At 36.7% G+C, this 27,919-nt stretch overlaps 1 protein-coding gene across 1 annotated transcript in view; it reads left to right on the plus strand.

Annotated features, from left to right (window-relative positions):
* The first annotated feature begins 2,313 nt into the window (after window positions 1-2,313).
* FOXP2 (forkhead box P2) overlaps window positions 2,314-27,919 on the plus strand; it is a 373,136-nt gene continuing 347,530 nt past the window's right edge. The window contains exon 1 of the mRNA XM_026868109.1: window positions 2,314-2,454. The gene's annotated coding sequence lies outside the window, so the exon portion shown is untranslated. The remainder of the gene's footprint in view (window positions 2,455-27,919) is intronic.

Raw genomic sequence — 27,919 nt, forward strand, 5'->3', positions numbered from 1 at the left:
AGTAGTACATCGGTCTTTGATCATTAGCATGCTGTACAGTGAATCTTCTTTCATCCTCAGTGTAGCCATTTGAGCTGCAGAAGCAAACAGAACGGCAGTCATCATAGCAGCCTCTTCTTTCGCAGAGCACAGAAGTGATGAGGGGGAATAGATAGAACAGTAAACATACTTTGATCCGATATATCAAGCTGACCAAAAAAGTACCAGTAATTCAAATTCCTCACTGTAGGGTCTAAAAAGAATGTTAATAAATAGGACTGTGAGTAGACACAGTGAAAACTTTCTGATTTTTGGGTGAAATGTTAGGATATTAATTCATGCATTTTGCAAAAGGGACTTTAGTTGCATACTGATGTCTGAACAAAGTTATTTTTGTCCTGTTATGTTTTTTTGTGCTAGTACAGACTGCTTCTTCATATAATGTGCCAATGCATAAGTCTCCATATAGGGATACTCAGTTCACAGACACAAAGATCTGTATCTAGCAAGACAGCAGAAAGGACTATTCCTTTGGTACACCTGGTGTAGGTATGGATAGAATTAATTAACATAGTTTTTGCTCAAAAGTGACATTCCAGTCCAAGACAGTAAGAAGTGTTTGTTCCTGATGACAGTCATTTGCTTTCTGCTGGTTCAGAAGGCTTCCCTGAAGGAATTTTAATTGATCTGCACTTACCCAAAATAAATCAGAAACACTGCTGTATCCTAGAGATTAAAGCAAAAGACAAGATATTGGAATACAGAGTATATGATTTTTAAGGTTTGCTTTGAGATGAAGCTTGGGACATGGGGATGCTGACCTGCATTTCTATGTGTTGAACTGAGCAGGAACACAGGGATGAAGTTACAGACTCAAACACATGAGACCAGCAAACAACTTGAGAAGCAGATCCTTGCTTTGTAGCCCTCTGCCCTGGCTGCTTTGGGACTGTGGACTGGGGAGAGGAAGGCTACTGCTGCATTACAGTAAGACTTTGCTACCTCATTTGATTTTTTTTTTTTTTTCCCTGTGATGATGCTATTTTGGAAAAGGCAATCAAATTTATTAAGCACCTAGTAAAGTACAGAGAACCGTGGGGATTCACTTTGCAGTTCAAAAGGATCTAGCCTGTACTTCAAATGCAAGTAAGACTAGACTCCCTGTGTGTCTAATGCAGTAATTTTGCTTCTTGTTTGGTGAATATATCAGTGTAAAATGGATATAAGAATTTGCTGAATTAGCACTAGAATAAATGAATATAGAAGGAGATAGGACTGGTCATCCTGGTTCAGACCAGTGGTTTACCTAGGCCATCCTCTGTCTCCCATGAAGGCTCTCTTCCAAAGGTACCTCCACTTTCCCTTTTGACTCATGAAAACTCCTTGCATCAACAAGTACACAGCCTATTACACATTTTTGGAGAAAAAAACTCCTGCTTTTTCTTTCGAACTTGAGTTTTACTAGGCAGTTCCTGAGCTCAAGTAATAGGGAACAAATTATGCCTCTTCAGCCTCTCCTCGTAGTCTTCTATCATGCCTGCTCTTAAATTGTCTCTTTTTCAGTCTGGACAGTTGTGGTGTACTGAATTGTTCCTATGTGGAAACATTCTAAGCCTTTGATCATGTATGTTTTCTTCTGTGAACCTTTGCTAATTAGTTCTGTTTTGTTGTGTTCTGTTATGGACACCAAAGCAGAGCACACTTTTCAAGATGGGAATTAATACGGTGGCAAATTGTGTGTTATGCTTTGTCCTTTATTCCTTTCCCAATAATTTTTAACATTCAGTTTATGGTTTTAAGTCTGACAGAGTGGTCAGTTTATGGTTTTAAGTCTGACAGTTTTCATGGACCTGTCCATCATAAATCCCAGGTCTTACTTTCTGAACAGTAAGATGTAGTGCAATAGAGAGCTGTTTTGTTTAACAGAAGATTCAGACTGGGTAGCCAAGATGGTTTCTGGTGAACCTGTGTACAGCAAACTGCTTGCTTGCTTGAACCCTGACAAAAGTATTCAAAATTTCTTGGTGGTGCAAAATAAATAATAATAGGTAATTATAGTTTAATTTGTGCACTTAAACTTTTTAAAGTAATATAATCTTGTTATTATGAATCTCAGGAGTGGAGTAGGTGACTTTAGTAGTCGTGACTACTTTACATATTTCATACAAAGAAAGAGATGTAAAACACGTGGGATTTCTTCCAAGATATGCAGTACATGTATGAAAGAATGGTCCTGAAATGTGTTTTGAAGAGGTGATGGTCATACCTTGCTATAAAACATGCTATGGATGCTTGCACTTACTGTGTTCCTTTCCCTTCTTACCCTTAGAAAATTTCAAGTGAAAGTTAAGGACCATTTGTCCTTATCTGCCATAGAGGTGACAGACACTTCTGGAAGGAGGACCATTTTGAGCAAAAAGGAAAAGACTATCCCTTCAGCAACACAGCAAGGTGACTAAGTGACTCCGAAGAAATGTAAGTGATTTATAACTGAACTGTGGCTGTTTCTGCTGTGGACTTAAATGTTCTGTGGGAGGAGTACAGTACCACGTAACTGAAATGTATTGCTTATAAAGTATAGTTTAGGAAAAATTTGTGGAGCATACAGAAAACACGCACTCCTTCTATGTGTATGTGGTGGTAAGCGATACTGCAATTTTATTTTTTTTTCAAATGACAGTTATTAATGGAAGTGAAGTGCTGTAAGAGTCACAAAGTTTTTTGGGTTTTTTTTAATCCTTTTCTAGTCATCTAGATCTGAGTTAGATACATAGAAACTATGCAGCTAGATATCAGTTAGTCATCCTAGATTCTGCTTACCCTCAGGAGAGAAGCAGTCATCTCCAGAGGCTGATGCAGCTTATCCTTAAAAGTAATACCTAGGGAATTCAGTATTACTCTTTGAGTAGGTTGTGTCTCTCTGTTGACTGCCTAGCTCTAGCCCAAGTGATCAATGAACACTTTAACCTGGCATGTCTGTGTAAGCAGTGCCAGCTTCTCCCCTCCCCATATTGTTGTTCTCCCTTAGCTTGTGTAGCTGTTCATAAATTTAGAGAATGGATCTGGCTGAAAATAACAAATTATTTCTACAGTTTTGTTTTCGGCTGGTTTTATCACAGCCTTCTCCCATATGGCTGTGCAAGGGCCGTGACTGGTACAAAGGGTGATGGGGGTGGGAATTAGCAGCCAAAAGTGTGGGGGAATGCATGATCACTTCTTTTGGCAGCTGTGCTAGTTTCTGCAGCTTAAATTGCTTGGTGAACTATAGTCTCAGACCTTACAGATATTTTTAGTGCTTTGCCATTTGTAAGAGTGAAAAAACTTGAGTGAGGCACCCTTACTTATTATCTAAGGGGGAACTACTGTTCTGTGCATTTCATACTGTGGTAGTGCAGGGTCTTGTGTATCAATTGTAAATTAAAATTCAGATCTCCAAAATCAGGAAATGGTCACAAATGACTAGCAAGTAAGCAGGTGTCTTATAGTAATTTATAGTGTAGGCATGATACTGTATAATTCATACATACATATATTATTTCTGAATCTCAAAAATGCTAGCCCGATTTTCTGTAGCACCAAGCATGATGTGTAGGTTGGGTGATACCGTATGATTAGCAGTTGGACTAATTTAGGCACAAGATCCTTGCCTCTCCTAAACAGTAAGATACTGAATAACATTACATTCTCACATTAAATACCTGATGGGAGGGTGTAAAGAAGACAGAACCAGACTTTTCTCATTGGTGCCCTGTGACAGGATGAGAGGCAATGGGTGCAAGTTGAATACACAGCAAATTCCATTTAAACATAATATAAAAAACTTCTGTACCTTGAGGATGGTGAACTCTGGAGCAGATTGCCCAAAGAGGGTGTAGAGTCTCCATCCATAGAGATACTCAAATCCCAGTGGTACATGTTGACAAGCAGCCTGCTACGTCTGAACCTGCTTGAGCAGAGGTTTAGACTAAATGATCTCCCTGAGGTCCCTTCCTACCTCAGTTATTTTATGATTCTGGCAATATTTATAGGTAAGCAAAATCAGACAAGATTCTGCTATTTTATTTTGTGATACTTGAATTTTCTTTTTTTTTTTTTTTTTTTTTAAATTTCCTATTTTGATGTATTTAGCTATTCAGTTTAGGCTTTTACTTAAGTTTTGGCTAAAGATAAGAGATGGCAGAAGTTGCGAGCTTTCTAAGATGTGTTAAATTATATTTAAAGACTTGTGAATATAAACGAAAATCACATTGAAGTCTGTGAAAATATTTTTTAGCTATGAATTGGCACCATAATTCACGTGATGTGGACAGTCACATGATGGGGATTTTAGATGTTTAAAATGACTGTCTTTTTCACTTGATCCATGGAAAGGAAGATACAGTTTTAGTATCATTTTGTGTTTGGGGAAAAAAAAAACGTAGACAAAACTAGGGACAGAGCCTTGGAGGAGAGATCCATTAATCCATAACAGAAATAGCTGTCTTCTTGACGTCTTGTCAGAGGTCGATGAGAGCTATAAAGTGGCCTAACAATTTCATTATAAGCTCTGCTTTCAGGTACTTGCAAATGGCTATTATGGTACAGTCCATAATTCAAGTGGATGCCAATATAAACATGTAAAAACTGGGCAAATGTACAGTGAGATTTCACAATATAGTCTTCCATCTTTTACAGATGTGAGATTCAGGGGCTTCCTTGTGCTTTGAAATAATTTGGAACTGGGAACTCTAGCTTCAAATGTCAGTTTTCTTGAATTTCAACTTCTATTGGTTTGGCAGACATTTTCTGTCCACAGTTTTGCTATAGGCTGAAAGTCCTTACAAAAGCTTCCATGAGATGGGTACATCATTTCTGAAAATGGAAAAAAAAAAAGTTCTAAAAAAAGGTCTAGGAACTATCTGCTTTGCTTTTGAGCAAGGACTTGAAATTTGAGAGTGAAGCTTTTATGGGTTATAAGATGTGCCTTTTGCCATGCCTCTGAACATCTATCCTTATTGCATTGAATTATAAGCTTTTGAAAATTGCTGCTTACTCATAATCAGAAGAGGCATATAACTTTGTCAGCACATTGAGAAATTATTCTCTGTATGTTCTTAAGCTCATAGAAATGATTGAGTCTGTCCTGACTTGGAGATCAAACACTGTATGACGTTTCAAATGTACAGATCCCCTGTTATTTTCACAAAAGGTTGTGTTTTTTTTTTTAAATTTTTCTGGGACAGTGTAGTTTGATTTTTATGCTTGTTGAGAATTCTGTTTTTCTGCATCTTACGCGTACTTTTCCCATGCACTCTTTGAGAAGGATAACAAGAGTTGGATTAATTACCCCTGACATTAGCCATCTAAAAACATAGGTGTTACAAATCTGAATTGGTCACTATAGGCTTCTTTAGTTAGTGAAGTGAGATGGAGGCTTCAGGGGAGGATTCCCATAGCCTCTTTTTATGTTTGTCTTAAGATGAGATCATTCATCTTTGGAGATGCCTGTTTCTTGTCACTGACAATAAAAGAAGTCTAAGGTAACTGGCACAAATTTAGACATCTAACTTGTATATTAAATATTAAGGCAGATAAATTCCATCTCATCTGACATAACGTGAGACTTAAGAGGCAGGAGTATTACTGCTGACACTGACAAAAACATCCTGCTTTCACATGAGTAAACAAAATTATTTTTAAAAGTATTTCTTTGTGGTTATGGCGATACATACAAGCTTATTTAAATGACATTTTCCATATTGCTTAGACTTATTATCTAACCATTCAAAAATGCTCTTCAAATGCCACTTTAATATTAACTATGAAATACAGATTTTTTGAGATTTTCTTACTGTATTTTGTCTCTAGGTTGAGAAATACAAATGTTTTAACTCTATGTCATTACTTAATTTCTAGTAAGATAGTAATAATGATGTATCGTGAGATTCTAGCATTGTTGCTTTAGTATAGCTTGCAATAAAAGGCTGAAAAAATCTGGTGCCAATATAACAGACGAAAATGCATTTTCCTCTAATTTTTAAAAGCAAATAATTGGGTGACTTTCCAGTTTGAAAAAGTTTGCTCTACTGTCAACTAATATTGATAATGTGTTCTATTAAATGAGATTGTGATGAAATGCTGTTTTCCATTTGTGTTGAAGTATTGTAGATTTCTTTAGTAATTTAAACTTCTGTCTATATTTGAGTAATGGCAACTACATCACCTAACATGGGATGATAACATACCACCTTCCTTAGTTCCCGTGTTCATGGATACAGACTGTTTGTAGGGAGCACTTTCTTGCCATGGAATAATTGAACAGGTCTAAAAGGCATTAGAAGGAATGTACGATGTTTCTATTTGCTTTTTAGTTAAAATACAGGTGTATGACAAATTGTAGTGTAACTTATTATTAGATGTCTTTTTGTGGCTAATTGCCTTATATTTGAATTATTACCTTGGATGGCGAGACTTACCTAGACTTACTTCTTATGTGTTTTTATCGTCACTGTAATGAAACTATGAACAAAAGCAGAGTGTGCTTCAAAGATGGTCTCAGTATTGTTGCTTTGTAAGAAAAATGCACATGATTTCTTATGGTAAGCACTATTTCTGTGCTTCCACGTACAGCTGACTGATTAACCTCATTGTGGTATATCACATTTTTTTTGCAGTTTTAATTTTGTTTGAATATTAATTTTTGTATCTAGGATGTATCTTTCACTTTGTTTCCATCTTTTCATTGTTATTAAAAATGTGGTACATTTAGTTAAGTATTGCATAGTACCAGAGTGCATGTATAATTGTGTAAAATTACAGAGAATACCTGACTTCTGAAATCTACATTGAACCTGAGGAAGAGATGTATTTTTTTTAATTTTTAAAGATTACTTGCAAATTGGCCTAAAGAAAGTATGTAGAGAAGGGAAGCAATCTCATGTTAATAATTTTCAGGTATTTTCTCTTTGTATATATTTGCACAAAATTACATCCACCAATGTTTCTATCTCTGTGTCAGCAAACCATGTGCTGTAAACATGAACAAAATATTTCTCTTAGAAACACTTGCCTTATCAGTACTTGCTGGCCAAGATTCTCACTGGTAATTACTCAGAACTTCACTGAAGTTCACATGCTGGCTCTTTATGTGGTTGATAGAAGTTTTATAGGCTTGATTTTCTTCACAATTGACTGGCTTTATTTGAGTTGGATTTGTAATACTCCTATCCTTCTGCTACTTCAAGAATGTTTAGTTTTGAATGGCATTTTTATGCATTATCACAAAAATCCACCAAAAAAGACCCTAGTTCTGTGAAAATGAAAAGGGCAGTTAAGCCAAGATGCTGCTACACAGAGGATGTTTGAGTAGTGAAGAACTGTGTGTATTTGTATTGAACTATAAATTTTATTTTATGATTGACATTTTGTCCTGACCCTGTTACAGCGTTCAGACTGAGTAGATCCAACAGGCTGAGACTATCTGGGTCCAGTGAATGAACCTGAATATAGAAACCTGAGGAGTATCTGTTAAGGAAAGTCATTAATGACTGCAGCAAAATTAACAGCGTAAATATTGGCCATGGCACAGTCATCTAAACGAGCAAATTTTTTTTTTTAATAATAGAAAATTGCCCATGGGTCAGTCCTGTTCCATGCAGGTAAACAATTGAGTTCCCATCACAGTGTTGACCTGACTCAAATTTTAAAGGCAACCTGAAGTTTCAAACAGAGAAAAAGGAAAAGATATTTTGATTGTTGCAGGCATTTTTAGAAAGTATAAACATGTATTGATGTTTTTTCTAAAACTGAGTTGCTGTGCATCTCGTCTCAAGTTGCAAAACAGGCAAGAGAGGAAGGAAGACTTTTTTACCAGCATGTCTTAATTTCTTCAGCCTGTGTAAGCTGTTTTGTCTCCAGTGGATTTGGGATGTTTAGATTCCTGAATTACTTGGTTGAGAGCATCGATTAATTGGACCTTATGCCCATTCTGCCTGTCAATTTTCTTCATTTTCTACCTTGTGAGAGACGGAGTTGTATTAGTTTGATTTGAGGTATTTTTCCTGTGGTATAAGGGGATGAAAGATGGGTGATAGACTAAATAAGGATGTTAAAAGGATGCCAGCTAAGCAGATGTCTTTCACTGAAATGATGATTTTATAGACTTTGGTGTCGCCCTGCATGCAGTTGCAGTTCCCTGGCATTGAGCTGTTTAGGAATTGGAAATGGTATGAAACATGCATTTGTAATGGAAGACAATATTCTTCATATAAGATCAGTAAATATTTTTATAAGATTACTGTCTGTTGGTAAACAGCTGCAGTGCTGTGCTTCAGACGTAGGAGCATTTGAATGGTAATGAAGGGTTTCTTGTATACAGTTAACAAAGCATGGTGAGATCCTTTAGGACATATGTCATGACATGTATAATAGTAGTAATAATACACTGCATTTCATCTGAGGATGTCAAAGATCTTTATAGAAAACATTAATGAATTAAGTATCACCCTAACCCCATGTGAAGTACTGCTAAGGCTACTTCAGTCATTAGGTGGTCTGAATACAGAAATACCATAGCATTTTTGCTGTATGTTGGTTAACACGCCTTTGCTGCACAGGTAATTCGGGAAGCTTTAGTCATATGTATCCTGATCAATATTCTTGACACAGAGGTGTTAAGGCATAGAGAAATGGATTGACTTGGTACAGGCAAACAGTAATTCCAGCATAAGCATTCTAACACCAAAATCATCCCAAGATGTCTGGCTCCTTGCAGTAATAGTTGGCTTGGGCAGCTGGGTCCCTTTGGATTCTGCCATTGAGTTACCTGCCATCCCTTGATCCGTGTGGGGATCACACCCAGACTTTGACAATGCTCTGTGATGAAGATGATGTTTTTGACTGCTTTATGTGAGAAGAGTTAACTTCAGATACCTGGAATGAATACTGTCATCACTATTGTACAGTTTGAAGCGCTGTGTAATATTGCAGAAGATAACACTGTGCAAATGCAGTGCAGTTGGAATATGGCCATTTAGAGTAACAATTTCATGAGTTTTGATACACTGATATATGTATATGTCAGAAAACCAGCATATTTATATGTGTTAAAACCATTGGTATGTGATACATTAAACACAAACAGCTTTTCAAGGGCAAGACAGTAGTTGCAAAAACACTGTAGCTGCAAAGTATAAGAGCAGAAACCATCTGTTGTGTAGTGTATTTTGATGAAAACATCCATGATGGAAACCAAAGCTAATTAAACAGTTATTCCACAATGCAATTTAGGGCTTTAAAAATAATTTTATTTAGAAAGTTAATTTAGGGAGACAACTGTAAAAGACACTTGTTTTTTTTCCCCATGAACACTGCTCCCTGTTTATGACCACATTTTCTACATCATTGCTGAAGACCATTCTTTCACCTGTTGTCCCTTTTGCTGAAGGAGATAGCAGCAGTATCTTAAAAGTATTCTTTAATGTTTTTGCTATTCTAGACCTCACATTTTGCAGTAGTGAAATATAAAATTCCTTCTCTACATTATCTGTAGCAACAAATGAAAACATGTAGGTTCTCAACTGACACAATTTTGGCTAAAATCATATTTTTAAATATAAACCAAGTATGGGTTATGCTAATAGAACCTCATTTGTAATTTAAACTGCAGCTGTTAACATTCAGTAATGGAGCCATAGATCAAGGAGTTTTCTGCAAAAACAGAAAAATACTAATTCTTCGTCCTCAGATCTGCAAATCCAGACTGATGGGATTTCAGCCCTTCATCTTTTAGTGACAGGCAGCAGCATCAGTGGAATAAAACTAAAATTTGATCCCCTTTCTCTCCACCTCCTTCCCCTAATTTTACTCTGACAGAGAAAGAATCGCAGTTTTAGCTGGTATCTTTGCTCAGGGGAAAAATGGTCTGTCATCAGGTCTTCTAGGGAGAAAGAGCTCGGGAGAAAGAGCTCTTCAGTGGAACAGCTAAATGGTATTTTGATTCTCAGGGTGCATCTTATACCTGTATTTTTGAAAGATATGATAAATGATTTCTGAGACAGTTATTGAGAGCAGAATCAAGGTCATCAACCTTCCCCCAAGAGGTCAATATCTCTCAGTTCTTGTTTCTGATGAAAATGTTGAACATGGGGGAGATGCACTCCGGATCTGAAAGTGTGCAGTCTCACGTGAGCAATCCCCAGCTACATGGTAGTAAAAGATGTACTTCTGGTTTTTTTAACTGCAAAAATCAGTGACTGATCAGATTTTTCTAGATGAATTTTAATTGATTTTGCAATACTTTAGTGCATGCATGTTGAAGTTTATCATTCTAAATCCCCTAACATGCATACATTACTGTAAAGTCCTCTAAAATTCGCGATGAAATAGAAGCCTTTGGGTATTTTGAAGTTGAGACCTCCTGTGTCTTTGGAGAAATTTGGTTTGAAGCCCTACAGCTAAATTCCAAAGCTCTTCATTATCTGCAGATGAGTTGCTCCTGTACTGGAGTTGGCTTATGAAGCTGCATCGCTGCATATGGCTGGAAATACTCAGTTGTCTGAAGAGATAAAAGATATAAATTAGCCACAGGAAAATAAATCTTTACAAACTACTTTACAAAACAAAAATAATGTGGTCTTATACCTAGAAGAGAAAATGGTTATCATCTTAGTATTAATAGGTTTTGGTAATATCTCTATTAGTATTTTAGTTCAATTCAGGACTGCACCAGAAGTGTCCGAATAAACTAGCTTCCCTTTGAACCTTCCTGATGATGAAGCTAAACATGGGCAAATACTCCAAAAATGGACCAAAAGTAGCACAAAAAAGTATCTTGAAGCACATGGATGTAAAGTGCTTGGCTCCAGCTGTTCTGCTGTACAAGGTCATTCTTGTTAGGCTCCACTATTTCCTACAGTAGATCTTTTGTTAGTTAAATAAGGTCACAGGCATCCTTGTCATGAAAAAATCTGTTTAAAAAAACCCTTTCTTATCTGCGAGTAATGTAATGTTTCCATTTCTTGCTCACATAGTAGATTAGGGTCTGTAACTGTAGAGTTGTCTTCTGGATTTAAAATGTTTTCAGATATTCACATGTAGTTTTATGACCAGTGAGCTATTTTTGTTTTGTATGTTTAAAACTACCAAAGCAGGAGTTGTTTTTATCTAGTCTGTTTCCGTTAAAACTGTCATTTAAAGGGTGATGATGTTTGGAATTTTTGATTTTACCTTCTCTATTCATATTTCTAAGGGAAATGTTAAACAGATAGCTTAGAGGAGAACTGGAAGACTTATGGAGGGTTGTCCTTTTCACCTCCCTTTTCTATAGTTATATGATAAATGAAGCAAAAGTTATTGCTTGTTTATCAGTAGTTAGGAAAAAAAATGGAAGCTAATACTGAAAGCCAAAAGCTGAGTATCTTTTCATCATAATCTGCTATCATTTCTGTATTTTAATAAATTGTGGGGTATGTGTGTATGTATGTATATGCACAGGCGAGTGTGCACATGCACACAAGTGTGCGTATATTATGCTGTATTTAGTATGGCATGTAGTACAGAGTAGTGCTGATAGCTGTATTGATGAAGTAATTCATTGGACAGGGTATTTGTCGTAGTACCTACTACTCTACTTATTACTTGAAAGATAAAGCATTTAGTCAGCTTTTCTAAATAGATACTCACTGCTTTGTGCCCAGGTTTCTAATCTTGTGCACATTTCTAGTGATTTTCTAACCTAGTTGGTGTTTGTAAATGAGGTTGCTGTGTGCTGGCATCTGTAGTTCTTCATTGGACACCTAACCATGATTTATGAGCTCTTAGTTATCAAAGCCTTTGATTTTGGCCCATCAGCCAATACCCTGTTTCCATGACACTATGTATGGCACTGAGTTAATGACTTACTTGTTCGTGTGCTCTTGAGACTGAGTCAATAGATAGTTAGTTACTTTGGTAGCATACTGTGAAATGGTAAGATGATACTTCTGAAGTGCCAGAGGTAAAAATCCAAATACTGTGTTTAGGAATTACTCCAAAGACAACATTTTTGTCTACTGTAGCTTGCTGTTAAATAATTTAAAATGACACATTTTTTCATTATTTTTAAAATAGTCATACTGACTCAGGAGAAAATTCTGTACCTTTTTTGCTCATAGGTGAAACTGAGTATCATGTGATGTAAGGAAATAGGCAGTTTGTAAATTTATATAAAAGGGACCAAGGGAAGAGGACAAAAAGAAGAGCTGGTATCAATTTAGGGAAAAAAAAAGTTTGAGACCAGTTGAATGACGGGAAGACATTGGGTATGATATGCCTGTTAACTTTCAGCGGTATTAGGCCACTCATTACAGGGTGAGGTAATCAAACATTTGAACATCAACTGATTTTGTTATTAAGACAGTAAAGGTACAGAGAAGATGGAAAAAATGATAAAATGGACTTTATAGTGTTTTGCACAATGTCATAACTGCTCAGCAGGCTCACCATAAACACAAACTCCTCAAAACTCTTCAGCCATTACCATATAGCTGTAGGAGTGCTCCCAAACAGTCAGTCTTCAATATGTTGAAACATTAGCATAACAGTACATTTTTTAATGTTGACCTGTATATTTCAAGTATCTTATTCATTGATGGATACAGCACTTTCATTGACATGGCTTATGATTAATGTAAAATTTTTTTAAAAAATTGCAGATGCATATATTTTCAGTGACTTGTCATGCAGAAGTCTGGCAAATCTGAGTTTTTAAGTGTGCTCTGAAGATGGACAGCTTTAACTTTATTTACTTCCTAAGGACAAGCAACATGACCCTGACCTGCCATTTACTACCTGTCATGTGAATTTTAGAATTAAAAAAAACTCTGAGTATTTGTGATTTTTCTCAATTGCTTGAGAGCATCTATGGCACTAATGTTTCACTTAATGCTCCACTCACTCTTGGAATCAAAAATGAGATAACCTTTAGAGTAGAATATGGACAATTCCCTTCCTAGGCTAGAGGAAACACTGGAAGCCTGAACTAGGAAATTCTGGAAGAAGGACCTTTGCCTCTCAAATTTGTGTGTGTAAGATTGCTTTACTGTGAAAAGTTTTTTCTGCTAATTCCAGACCTATCTGAAAGGCTTTTGGAGGAAGGAAACAGAGTGACTTAAGTGCACCACACAATTGTTGAAAAGGTAAATCAGGTTACCAAATTAACTGGTGGGCGACACCATCCAGAATAATTAAAGTCCTGAAGTAGTGTGTGGTTGTGTACATGTTAGCTGAGAACTTCTTAAATGTGGCTTCTATACTGACTCTATTCTTAATACTTACTACGGGGTTCCCACCCAGAGATCATGTTTACTGCTGTTGTTGCAGATGTCAATTTTGTAATTTCTTGATTGCTGCCATAAGTTGATGGGGGAATGTTATGATTGGTCTGATTGTCAGACGTTACTTAAAGGTATAAACAAGGTGCTGAATATTTTTCATTTCTGTTACTTGTTCTGTGAAGCTGAATGCTGGCTAAGTTTAGAACCAAGGAAATCCTTTCCATTACTTGCATTGATTTTCCCAGTGTGGCAGGGTGCTCTAGGTCTTTTCCATGCATATGTCTTTCATCAGATGAAAATATTCTGTCAAGGGAAGCATGTGAATAGGATTTAAATAGCTACCTGTTTTGTGGACAAAACCAGGCAGAATTGTGTCTGAAGAAACAAAAATATTTCTAAAAATTAGACCCTGAATGTTGGTTTAAAGGTTGTGTCCTTTGGAAGGATTTGAAGCAGTTTAGGTGCTTATGTTGCTCTAGGGACTTCGAGTACTGTGAGGTTTTAAGGAAGACTTAAGTATTCCAGGAAGTTTAAGAGCTTATGGCATCGTAAATATTTAAGATGATTTAAAAGGTTATGTCCTCTTTAGTATTTGAGTTGGATTAAGTGCTTATATTGCCTTAAGGACTTTTTCCCTTTTTTTTTTTTTTTTACCCTAAAAGGAACCTAGGAAATTAAATGCAAAAAACCCTATAGATGAAGTGTTCAGGCTGCATTTGAGAAATGCAGAATTCTGGGGTTCAATAGCAGCATTAACTTGACCACAATAGGTATACATCAAAGATGGAGAGAACAATGGAGGGTGTCTAGGAAACAGCTGGATATGAAATCCAGAAGCAGTAGTTTTTAATACCTTGACAGCCAGTATGTTGGGAAATTTTTTTTCTTCTTCTTTTTGTTCTGTATGATTTGGTAAGGAAGATCAAATAGATGTTCAGAATAGAATCAGATCATGAAAATGCAAGGAAACAATTTCGTCTTAAAAGGTAAAGAGCGTATTTAATTCAATATGCTAGACAATACGAAGCCATTTAGTTCCATTTTGCAGTTTTGCTGATACTTCACCTCAATGATAAGGAATGATAAATATTGTGTATTTGGGTTTCAGTTGCTTATTTTTTCAAAATTTAATCAATTTATGTATTTATTCTTGTCTTCTGATGTGCTTGGCCTAAAATAATCAGTGAGTGTATTTACATAACATATTTTTTGAAGTTTCTATGCTTCTGTAATTGTAGGTATATTCCTAAAAAGTATGTTTTCAATTTTTATTTTATTAACCAAACACATACACTTCTCAGTGAGTAAAAAGCAAATTGCCACCATGCCTTCAATGTATTCTGTGCTGCCTCAAATAAATAGGCGTCAGTCCAAACTCACATTTTTCTTATGGGCCTCTCATAGAGCATTGATGTTGCGTTGTTAATACAGCACAATTATGGTAGGTGTATCTGCTCTTGCAGGCTGCTCTTGTGCAGCGCTCATGACAGCCATCTGGGCCGTGTCTGGTGGCCCCATGGGAAAGGCATTAAATGATCTCTGGTATGGTCTTATGGCATGGATACTGCATTCTGACAGGGAGAATATCAGCAGAGCAGCCCTGCCCTTCCATGGTGACATGCTGGAATATGGTCCACATGATATGAGGTGCATGAATTGACATGCCCCTTGATAGCATCTTCTCACTGATCATGCTGCCTAAACAAAAAAATCAGCTTGTCAGTTGAGGTAGAAGAGTGGCATCTACAGGAAGAGGAGTTGAGGATGAGGATAACCTGAAACCTTTGTGACTAGGCAGGCAATGTACAGTCTGTATTCAGCTATGTAGGTGGGATGAGGTGTCTTCCACATGGCCACATGCCCCCAGAAAGTTCACTGATAATATCCCAGTAAGCTGAAATATTCTGCCAGCTATGCCATGAGTATTCTAATACTGGTGGTCATGCTGGTTCACTTTGTCCCAGGAGTTATGACCAAGAATCACCAACAGTTGGTAGTACAATGCGTTCAAAGGGTGGGATGGTCAGAACTGAGTATCTTCCAGGCTATGTCTGTGGCCCTCTGTTATATATCACTTAATGCAGAGTTGAGAAGAATGTGGTGGAGAAAGACAGTTAAGAAGAAAATGGGATATAGTTCAAAACATAGGTCTAAGTGTTGCTATTGTTGCTATGTGTTGATGCCATACAAACAAATGATTATCTGTTCTAAACTGGGTTTCTTGTAATAGTGAGTTTAGCTGCCTCAGAACTGACTTGTGGTTCTTAATATCTCTTCAAAATTATTAAAATATATTTTCATGTGTGTACATCTTTAATTAAATGTAATTGCCTATTACTTTTTGTAAATCCCAGTGAGGAAGGACCAATGTTTTCCTGTCTTTCTCTCTCTCAATTTTAGCATCATCTGAGAATTTCGAAAATAGTTTCATTATGCATGATCATTTCATTGTCCAAGTTATGAAAGAAAACACCCAGTGCACCGGAGCAGGCTGGACCCCTGTTGCACCCCATTCATAATATCCTTCTTCTGTTACTAGTATCTACATCAGATTTTTGAACACGTTTTTTATTTGCCTTAAAATAGTTTAATTTAGTCATTGTTTTCTTAGCTTTTTGTCATGAGTCATCTACTTCTTTTTATATGTCATCCACTGCTTCTTTCCCATTCACAAACTGGTTTTCTATTGAAGGAGAAATTTAATTGGCTTGACAGATTTTGCTCATGACAAAACTATATTGGCAGGTATTTATTTTCTTGTTGTAAAAAAGAAAAAAACAAACTTGTTGGTCTTGTTTTTCTAAAGAATATTCCAGGAACTTAAACTAGTTGGATAAGTCTGTCATGCCTTACCTCCTCTTTTTTCACCTTTTAAAGACAGGCACTGGATTTTTCCTTTCTAATTGTTCTGGAACTTCATCCATTCTCTAAAGGTTCTGAAAAAAATGCTAATGTCTGTGGGATAATTTCAATTAATTCTCTTAGAGTCCCTTGCAATGCAGTTAAATGTCCTACCTTTGCAGGGAATAAGGGGCAGAAACCTTAATCGCTGGATTGAACTAAGTTAAGAATAAATATAAAAATAATTTTAAACTCTTGCAATTTCACTGATTGGGTTTTAAGTAGCTGTAAATGACAGGTTAGCAAAATTTCAGTGCAGTCAGACATGAGAGGCATTGGGGTTTAGCATTCTTCAACTGGCTCCACTGCACAAGCCAACATCATGTTCTTACCTATCCTAAATAAGAGCTTGATTAGGCTCAGCTGATCTGACAGCAGTTAACTTACTGATGTGTCTCTTCACCTGTTTGCCATGTTCTACTCTTAATTTTTATCCCTTTTATCGCTAGTTTTAGCTATCAGATTGTACTGGTCTTTTATATCAAAGACCAAGCAAAATATATTTGTCTTGGTATCTTCTACAAACATCTTGAATAACTATTTCTTGAATTTTCCTATTACTGTTAAGGAATGTAAAAAATGCTTTCTTGCTACTGATTCAAAATTTTTGGAAGATATATTTCACTTTCTGTTCTTGCCCTTCTGACTTTGTCCCTGTATTGTCAAGTTTTTCTCTCCTGCATACCTGTGTTCATGGATTTGTATTCTCCTTAAGTTGCACGTCCTTGAAGAATTTGTGATTTATTCTTTTTCATAATCTATTTAGTTTGCTCCAGCACCTTAAATGTTACCTCTTTATGGAACTTTGAACTCTTTCTTCCCTCTCTTCGAGTTACCTTTCACAGGATCTTGGCCAACAATTCATTTATCCAACTCCTCTTCTGTAATCTCCATTGATTTTATTTTCCTAGTCTTCCTTCTCCTTCCCTTCTTTGGCAATGGGAGTTCTCTCATTTATGGTTTCTTTCAACCAAGCCACCATTAATTTTCATGCTTCCAGTGAGTTAAAGGTTGAAGTAGAATCTAAAACACTTTTTGCTCAGTCTCTGCACTGAAAAATGGTTTCAAACACATTTCTGGCTGTCTCCTTTCCAAAAAGATGACCAGATAGTAAAGCTTCCTTGATATTGCCAAATTCTGCTGAAACTTGCTTGCATACTGCTTGGTCACAAAAAAATCTCATTCATATGGTCTTTTTTTCTGAGGAGAGAAAACAGAGTACACTGTGCAACAGAGAAAGAACCGTGCTGGATGTACAGGCAACCAAATGTCAGTAAAGATGTGAATTTATCTTTTTATACTGCATTGGTAAACAGACTGAATTTCAGCTTATGGTTCTTGTGGCCACATCTAAAAAGAAAAAACCTATTGGAAAATTAGAGATGGTGCCAGAAACAATTACAAAAGTGATTTAAGAGCTTGAAAATTGCCTTGCAGTGAAATATTTAAGGAGATCAGTCTGTTTACCTTATCAAAAAGATGTTTGAGAAGTGACTTAATTACAGCATACCTTCACAGAGAGAAAATATCTGGTGCTCTAAAGAGCTCTTTAGTACAGAAAAAGCATGACATGAAACAATTGTTTTTAAGGAAGTCAGACTTGATGATCTAATGGTCCTTTCTGACCTTGAATGCTATTTAATCCATGAATCTTCTCAACTTTGGCCGTTCTTCTGCAAAATGCATGGCCGCCTTCTTGACAATCTTGACAGCCTGAAGGAGAGAAATACACTTGGACTGGGAGGGACTTGTAGGATAAGATAAAAAGTGAGCAGAGGAGGGGAGATTTCCTTTTGAACTATGATTCATTATGGGGCATTTGATTTTTTAAAGACATTTTCTAAATTTGTGACTAGTTTCCATTTTCTATTCTAGGTGGAGGGTCCCTTCCAGAAACTGTTAGCTTTGGTGGTTTGTTCATTCTTTTATTTTATAGTTAAGTGCCCTCTGGCTGGGGTATGTTGCTTATTTGGCCAGCTTATAGGGCTTTGTTGACTTATTTCTTTAAGAAAAATTCAGAAAGATGATACAAGACTTGGTGTCTGGAATACAGAGACCATTAGTGAATTCTTTTATCATAGCTCATAGAAAAGTTGGGAATTCTTTTTTTCTTTTTTGTCTTTTACAGTATTAAAATCTTAACTCACTTCAGTCAGAACTATGCCCACTAGCCTTTACCCAGTTCAGTAGCAAAACTACGGGCTACGCATTAACTTATTTTTATTTACTTACGGAAAGAAAATAGTGTTGTTAGGAAATTACAGACACTTGCAGCACAAATGTTCTAAGTGAGAAACCATCATAAGCCTTTTTTCCCCTCCTCAAGGGTTAACATTTGGGCTTTGAAATGTGTCTTAGGCTAAATTTTGGCATTAAAACCCTGTACCCAAGTGTATATTTTTTCCGTCAGGTTTCTTCTAATCAGTCATGTTTTAGGAAGTGCAAAAAAAGGACAGCATTTTACTAATGCTTCCATGAGGATCCACAGGTTTTAAATTTTTGTGTCAAGAGAGGAATGACTGGTATTAGGCAAATTTATAATAAGTTTGGGAAACCTTCATGAGGAACAGATATGTCCCATGTTTGCTTTCCACATGCCTTTCTTACACTTTCCACATGAAGAATATATGGAAACATCTTGAGATGTAAACACTTTCTACCTTTGTGACATCTGGGTTTCTAGAGTGGCCTCAGCACTATGTTTAAGAAATTGAGAAACAAGCTTGTTACATCTTGAAGATGAGGCATCACTGCTCTAATGCAAATCACTGGTAAAGTGCTTTTCTTCACAACAACTGAATTAATCATCATACTTATTTTAAGATTATTTTCAGCAAATCTTTCTACTTTTTGCTCTTGTAAATCCTGACATTTGCTCTCCTTGAAAAAAGCTTAACAATATCAGAGGGAAATTAATGATTTTTTTTTTTACAGAAAGTGAGAGTATGCTTTTATTTTGTACTGTTCCCAGGCATCTGCTTTGGTGCGAGACTTTGTTGTTTTCCAGCTTATTTTGTAACTTTTTGAAAAGAGCAACTGTGTGTCTTTTGCAGCAGCAACTGCCTACCTCTTGTGCCTCCCAGACTGCAGTTGTCTCACTTATGATGTTATGAGTGCCCTTTATGTTTTGTTGCTTTTAAAAATCCGTGAACATACTCCTTATTTTGCTTTTTGATGTCCTGCTGAAAAGATCAACAAGAAGAAGCACTGCCACTGCACTCTTTAATTCAAAATTCATTGCAGTTTCTCCATTACACGTTTTGCTTGCATTGGCTTGATTTAATATGAACTTGGAGACCACATCCTTCTTAATGCCATGTTCATCACTGGCAGTTCTGTGGTCTGCTCTTTGGTGTTTGTATAAGCCATGTTAACACTGAAGCTTGACCAAGATTTGCTTACCACAAAGACAGTTTGTGAAAAAGAAAAAAGGTATATCCCATTTTTGAAATAGCAGACATGACCATGTTTGGTGCAAACAGGCGAATACTAACCAGGGGATGGATGGCAAGGTGTTCAGTGAGTTGTTGCCTGTACAGAAGCATTACTCTTGTCTCTTCTAATTCTGAAATTAAAGTGTTGCAGTTTTGGGAACCTCTTTTACAGCATCTGTAGAAACTCAGCATGTGACACAGTGCACCACTGACCAGCCTCCTTGCTTGCAGCACGTTCGTCTTGCACAGCTGCAAGTTGCTGCTGAGGAGCTGTATCTTGCTGCAATTAAGAAGGGAACATGTCCTGTCACCTGCAGGAGCTCAGTGAGAGGGGAGCTGCTGCCTGTCTGTGATCCGTGCCTTGATCCCATCTTGCCTCTGTGCACGACAGTTCTGTCGTCATTCAGAATGAAGGTGTTTGCCTAAATACGACAATATGGTGCTATTAAAAAAAACAAAGTAGCAGTAGAACATGATGCTGTGTAATGCTTCAATGTGATCAATAGCACAAAATACACTTGAATAGCAGAAGAATATGATCTTCATTTTCACCATTGCAGAATATCCTCTTTATTTTTTTCTTAATGCATGAATTAAATGGCTTTGTTCCCCCAGGTCTCTTGTGGGAACATTTCTCTGGGCACTGGCTTTTAATTTCCTTTGCTTCGGATAGCCCTTTAGCAGCTTGGAGGTACTGTGCTTAACTTACTCTGGTCCAGATTCTGTTGCTCTTTGTGCTAGAGGACATGATTCAGAATGTCTTTTTGCCTGTGCAACTTAAGTGTGGCTAAAGATGTGGTACAGGCAAGGTGATTCAGGTATTTAGCCTCCTTAAATACTTGAAAAAAATGTCATTGCTTCTGCTAACTGAGGATTCCCTATAGATGCAGCACAGTTGGAGATGCTAGACACAGGGGTTTATTCTAATTCTTGGCCCTCACTGAATCTGAAGTCGCTGCAAGCGTATTAAATACCTTCATCTGGTCCATCCTGTCCACATGATCAACCTAGAGTCAGGCTCCTTTTTCTTTATCTCCTTCTGGATCCTGTATTTCATCTGTTGTTTTTTTGGTTTGTTTGGTGTTTTTTTTTGTTTGGTGGTTTTTTGTTTTTTGTTTTTTTTTTTTTTTTTGTGTGTGTGGTTTTTTTGTTTGTTTTTTGTTTTTTGTTTGTTTTTCAACGCAGTGGCTCACCTTCATTTGGTATCAGTTAAAGATTTCATTTGGAGGGTCCATGCATCTGAACTGTTCAGCAGCTGGAATCTTCAGAGGCTTTCATGGGCTATAACTGAATCTGCTCAGGCTGAGGAGGAGAGTCCAGAAGGCAGAGCTTGGTCTCCTTGAATAGGGGTGTTTGCAGGTCCCTCCTCTTTCTTTGAAACAGGATATTGTGGCTAACTTACTGTGTGGGTGTGGGCGAGGGATCCTGGGCAAGACCTAGGAGCTTAGGTCTGCTTTGGGAGTTAGTTGGCATGTTTACAGTGCTCCACCTCATGTCTGAATTGTAATGAAGTTTACACTGGAACGGAACAGCTTGCTCTCTAAAGCAAGGCACTTCTGCAATCCAAACAAAAATGACTGTTTTGAATTTGGGTGTCTTCGTGGTTGGATAACATTTATTTCAGATGTGGAAACTTTTATTTAAAGGAAGTTGGTTTCACCTCCATGTCTTTAGCTTAAAAATCTCAGATATAGCTGAAGTCAGTAATAAAAGTCCGTATTCAGTAAGTAAAGTTCAAATGCTTTCAGTTCAGCAAGTTGAATACATCTGTGTTCAAAAACAAGGCAGTTCTTATTAGAACTACAATGCATACAAGATCATCTAGACTGCTGTGCTTGTATTTTCTATTATATCTACCAAGTTACCTTTTAGTAAATGGATGTTTGTAGGAACACTAGATACAGCAGTGTAGGTTAAGAAAAAAAGTGGGATGGGAACTATGAATTTTCAAGCTTCTGTTGTTCTCTCAGCTCTGTTTGGTGCTTCTGATAGAAGTTGTGGGGTTTTTTTTCTTTTAAAAAGGCTAAAGGATGAAAAGCTGTTCTTGGGAGGACTCCTTCCACTTACTTCTTTGATTCTTTCCATAGAAACATAATTGTAAGAGCACCAAAGAAAGAGTGACACTCTTTGAGATTTGACTGGTGTTCCCTTGTATCAGTTGTTTACAAAAGGTGATAAATGCAATGTACAATTTCTGTGGGGAAATACTTCTGTAAAATTAATTTTTCTACAGATGTTCTCAGAGCTGTGAAAAAAATGATGCAACACTTCCATAACATTAAATTTGAGGAATAATTACACTTGGCAGTTTTTGTTTGCAGCAATGCACGAAAGGCTGAGGGCTTTTGTACAGTTCAAAGAGCACATTCCACAGATCTAGCAGTTGTCGGTTGCCTGCAGGGATCATTTGAATTTTCAAGGAAAAAAAGCATCAGAGTAATGCCCAGACCATTTGGTTGTATACTCTTAGCTCTCTCTTTTTAAATTTCACCTGTATGAAAAGTTGCTTGAAAATAAACAATGTACAAATGTGGCACACCTTAATGTCAGCTAAAAGATTTTTATGTCAAATTTCATTGTTTCTGGTTCTTTCTTATTGATGCTTAATAATGTAGAGATTAATATGAAAGGTAAGATAACAAAAAATGAGGAATGAAATTGTTCAAACACGTGGGAATGGTGAAAGTAGATAACAGCAAAGGGAAGTCTCTTTACATGTTAGGATCCTGTAGTTATTTGTCAGCTTATTGCATTAGCCAAATTGTACAATATACTCTGTGTTGCTTTGCTGTAGGAGAGCGCCAGTTAGAAAGGTAAACCCTCTCATCTGGTGTGCCAAGCCTGGAAAACTTGCCAGCTCCTATATCTTGCAGCTCTGTCACTCTCCATAAATCTGTTGATTGTCACCGTGTGTCTGTCTAAAGCTCCTGATTATCTAACGGGAGGCCATGTGAATATTTTTACGCTATGTACCCTAATAGGATTTTTGGTGAAATATTCCATGGTATTTCTCAGAGAGGAAATCTTTTTTTCTATTACTAGGTGATTATCTTCATTTGTTCTGGCTGTGGGTTGTTGCACAGCTCGAAAACTCAAGAGCCTGTTTTCAGTCATGGGCAGACACAAAAAGTTTGAAGCTAAGAAGCCTTGCTCTGGAGCATAGATAGTTTTTTTTTTTTTTCCCATAATTTGTGCTAGCTTGGTTTGTACTGCTGAAATCTCTCTTACCTCCCTCCATACAAAGTGCAGTGCCTTGAGCTCAACCTGCGGCCTTGTGGGAGCAGTGGTGGGGTGGATGTCCTCAGGCTCCGCATGCTCCCACCAGTGTGTCTCACCTGAAACTGCATAGCTCTTCAAGGTCAATTAATCAGTGCCATTTTAATCAGTTTTTTAATGGTTAAAAACCCTTAAAATACTCATTATAGCTTTAAGAAATTAAGGCATATCTTGTATCTACTGCTGTCACTTGCACAGTATCATGTCATGATAGCCATCATAGGTAGTTCTTGCTGGAATGGTTTCATGTCATCTGATATTAAGGAATGGTATAAGATATATGTAGAAAAGAAAGAAGAGAATTAAGAAATAAAACCAGTTGAAACTATAAATCAGTGAAGTAATTGTAAATTAGATCATTGAGTAAAATTAAAGTACTTGTTATGACATTTCTGTCCCCTCTCTGGAGGGAAGTATTACAGTTGTTGATTTAGGTATTTTCTGTATAATGTTTTCTTATGCCATAGATCTTACTGAAAATCAGTGAGGCAAGTTTTCAGCAAATTACTATGCTGAAAACTTTTGATTCTTCCTACAATATGACTAAAATTTTTTGGATTATGTGAGGTTGCACATACTTTCTTGATAGAGGTGGTTTTGTTTTAATGCCAAGCATAGCTCTTATTCATTTTAAAGAATGAGTAAGACAGAAGGGATTTAATAATTTTTATGTCACTGTAATCTGTGGTTTGTTTGATTCATAAACAGAGGTGACCACTGCAGTTTTAAGGTAGATGCTCAAACTGCCACACTGTGGAATGTAGCCCCCATCTGCCTCATGAAGTGTGGTTGGATACAAAAGGTCCAGCTCCTAGAATAACAACTGCCTGGAGTAGAAGCACTGATTCGAGTCTACTGAGATCTTAAGAGCACTGTAGGGCACTTCACTGCATGGATATAACTATATGAGTCCCAATAGTCTGTCCTCAGCTCTGCAGAAGCAAAAAAACCTGGTTTTGTGAAGTCAAGAAGTGTGCTGAAATCACTAGACTAAGAATGGCTTTATAACGTTCTTCTAAATGAGAGATACTTTACACAGTCAAAAGTAGTCATTGTATTTACAGAAGGAAGGTGAAGCAGTTCGTCATCTCTAAACAGGGAAGTGGTTTCATTACTACGAAAACCCTTAGCCTTTGCTAATATAGCTGTTTTAATTAATACTTTCTCTTCAAATGTATGCTCATATGAGTATCTCTCAGTATCAAGCAATCAAAACTAATAAAATAAGAATGGTTTCAAAAACAAAGGAGTTTATCAATATTCCATTTTCTAAACTCAAACTAATCAGTTTCTTTTGGGGAAAAGATGAGTGGGAAGTCCTTAACAAAGTGCATTTTGAAGCGAGGAAGTGTAGCTGCCACAGGTGTATACAGTCAAAGTCTGCTCAGTCAGGTGGGATGTTTCATGAAACCAGCATCTGTGTAGGGCTTCTTGCATGAATGTTATGAGCAGGATTTTGCCTTGTATAGCTGTTTGAGGTCATGTAATATAAATATTACTGGAACTTGGGATAAGAAGGTAGGACAATAAGGGAGCCCTCATGCAAGCACTAATTGCTTTTTCTAATGCAAATACAAGTTCCTTTTACTGGCCTCTCTGGTGCTGTGCATTTCTCCTGGGGCAAACAGATAGATAAATAATAATAGTCTTTATTATATGTCATCTCTTCAAATAGTTTTGTTAACTGTCCTATGTTTTCCATAGCCATTTCTATGTTGTTGTCTTCATCTCCTTACTGATAACTTGTTCTTGCCACCCCCTCATTTCTTGTTTGCTGTACCTGAGAAACACGCTGTTCTAAGTTCTGTTCTCTTTCATCCTTCTCCTACTTTTATCTGGCTCCCAGCTGGAAACTCGAGCATTAGTCTGCTCTCTTCCCCTTGGTTTGGAGTTTTTCATTTGTTCAGCTCGCTTCTGGCAATTTGCATTAGCTTCTTTGGGATGCCAACTTTCCATTTAGAAAACAAATTTGGTTTGCTTTCTGTACCTTAGGTACAGAAAACCTTAGGAATATGAAATGTGAAAAAAAGATACTGCTGTCTGACTGGTCTTGAGTCACATTGCCACTGACAGATTTTGTACAGTACCTCTGAACCCTGCAGCTGTCCCACTATGCGTATTTGCTTGCTTTCTAGTCTCATGTTTCCACTTTCTCCCATCTTCCCTCAACATCTCATTCCCTCCTAGTCCATTTTGTGCACAGCCTACAATCACAGAAACTGTCTTGGGTTGTGCCTGCTCCTGTAGTTACTCTCATTTATCTTCTTCCCTTTACCTCTGAACTCATGATTTCTTAGGGTACAGCTACTCTGAGTTTTCTTTTTACAGAGCTGTCACAGATCTGCTCCTGCATTCCGTTCTCTCAGCTGCAGTTAGAGTGCTTTGAAAATAAGGTTCTGGACCACATGTTTCTATTCATGCTCATTTTAGGCGCTTTCTATAAATTCTGCTCTGCTTTGTTTTGTTTCGCGCTGTTCCAGAGCATCTCCCAGCATTTTAGTGTGATTTGCATGTTTGATGTGTCTTTCTTGACTTTTAGTTAGTGTAAAAAGTTTTAATTTAAGGGTTTCTGTAATGTCCTTAGTAAATGCTGTCTATTTAAATTGTATGTTGTTAGGAGTAGAACTGCGAAAATATGAGAAACAAACTTCTCTGTGACCTGTTGTTGCTGAAAGTGACAGTCTGGTGGCATTTGTGTTATTAGTTGATAAAAGTATACGGCATTAAGTTCCTAGAAAACTTTTAGCTTATTGCACTAACCTTGAGTGCTGACTCCCTGATTCAGGACAATCCACCCTAAGTATAGTCTATAAAGTTATGTTGCTCTTAAAATTAGACTCACTTCTTCAGAAAGAATCCTATCTCAGATACACATCACATATTGCTTTAGTGAAAGTGCATCTCTTCTGGGCTTTGTATTATTTTGGGGACCAAGTAAAGGAACATGTGAGATCAGCTATGTGAAGAATGAAGAATTAATTTCTGTATAGCTGATGAAGTCATTCATGTGCCATGGTTGAATTAATCCCCCCAGTCACCTGAAATGAAAACACATTTGTTCATTAGGCTTGCAGAAAAATCTCCAAGCACATTGCAACACAGAGTTACCGTATGATCTGGCTGTACATGTACAGTGTTCTACACAGGACTGTTGATTGCACTGTGTGGGACAACTCTGTTTTCTGATGGATTCATGTGATTAAATTTCACAGTTTACAGCACTTTGTTCTATCAAGGCTAAAGTTTTAAGCTCAGAATTACTGTTAAAGGAAAATTTATCGATCAAATGGAAAGATGTGCTGTTATTTTTCTACAAAGTCCTGCTTTGCACGTCTTCTGTCTAAGGAGAAGGTAGATGAGGATGTTAAGTTCTGGAACAAAAACATGCAGGAGTCTGTGGCGGCACAGGTGTTAATAGGTGTGGTTAGTTTTCAGCTTGAAGATTTTTGTGGTGGGTTTGTTTGTTTTTAGTTGATAATGTGGATTAGTTTCTTCATCCTCATTTTCATAACAGCAGACAAAACTGACCAAGGCAATGTGTACAACTTCAAAAAAATTATTTAAGTAATGAGAAAGAGAAATGAGCAAAACAGTGGAAATGACTGCATTGGATAAGGAAATTTAAGCCTTATTTTAATAGTAAATTTGTTTAAAGTGCGGTTAATTCTTCTAAACTAAAAAGCCTGAAAAAGTATGATTGAGGAAATCTAGTGTGTTTTCTGTAAATGATTGCTGTGGTCCTCCAGTGTTTCAGACTATATAACATTTCAGTAAAACAAAAGACAGCTTGTTGATCTTACATCCTTCAGATTTGAAAAGGAGATTTTATAATTAGGGGAAGAGGTTAAGTTACCTGCCTGGTTTACAGAGTGCTATGGAATGCATAAACAAAAAGTTGCATTAATGATCAGTTTTCAGCACAGTAGGCAATTAACAATGGGTGGTGCAAAATGGCAACACATGCTGAGAGGGATCTTGGACAACTTCTTCTCATTACACATTTGAAATTTTTCTACTGAGTAATGACACGTAAGTGTTATTTTGTTCTGTTCACATAAAATATTTGTTCAATATCTATTGTCATGTCCAAAAAGAAAAAAAGTGTGGTATTGTGAGTGATCTGGAGAATATTCCCACAAATACTAGAATGCATACAAAGCCTTCAGTTCAAGTAGTCTGTGTAGTCTGGTTACTTCATCTTGCAAAAACATTGCAGGAACAGAAAAGGTCCAGAAAAGGCCACTGAAAATGATTGAAGACATGAAAATTATTTCATGCGAATAGAGATTAAAATTATTAGTATTGAGAGTGAAGAAAAAAGGGGTGACATGATAAATGGTATATGAAATAAGGAATAGTATAGAGAGGTAAAATTTGAAAATCTGTTTACTTTTTCTAATAAAACCAGGGAGCAGGGAGACAGTGATTTATTTATTTATTTTTTTTTAAAAATAAAGTAGATAAAGATGAGTACCTTTAAATGCAGGCTGTGTATGTGACAAAACCTAATTGCTTTGGGATGTTACCCTCCTGGAGAGAAAATGGGGACATGTGAGTAAATGTTGGAATGAATAGCTAACAATCTCTTAAGTAATATAAATAAAAAAATCACAATGTATATAGCGTGTAATGTTCAAAAGAGAATGCCACCCTTATACTGTCTTTGTGGTTCCTATCTTCTGAGTTACATTTCTTTCAACTGTTCTCTGTCCTATCTGTCTTTGTTGAGGTAACAAGTATTTCCACTATAGCAAGAGCACATTTAGTAGAAGTTTTTAAGGGGATAACATTAATAGTAGTAAACTAATGAGAAGTTTTACAAAGTCTAGTAGATCTGTTGGTTGCTATAGTTTTGTCTTTTGCTTGCCATACAGTAGTCTTGACTGTAAGATAAGCAGCTATAAGCTTTATTAACCCTTTAGAAAGTCTTAATGATAATGATCTTTGTAATGAAGTTGAAACCCTATATAAAGTAGACATTCCTTGAATTTTAATACCATTAGTAATAGAAGTAAAGGAATTTGATATTTTAGATAA

This window comes from Athene cunicularia (genome assembly GCF_003259725.1).
Source record: "Athene cunicularia isolate RWA chromosome 1 unlocalized genomic scaffold, athCun1 chr1_part2, whole genome shotgun sequence".
Classification (NCBI taxonomy): Eukaryota; Metazoa; Chordata; class Aves; order Strigiformes; family Strigidae; genus Athene; species Athene cunicularia.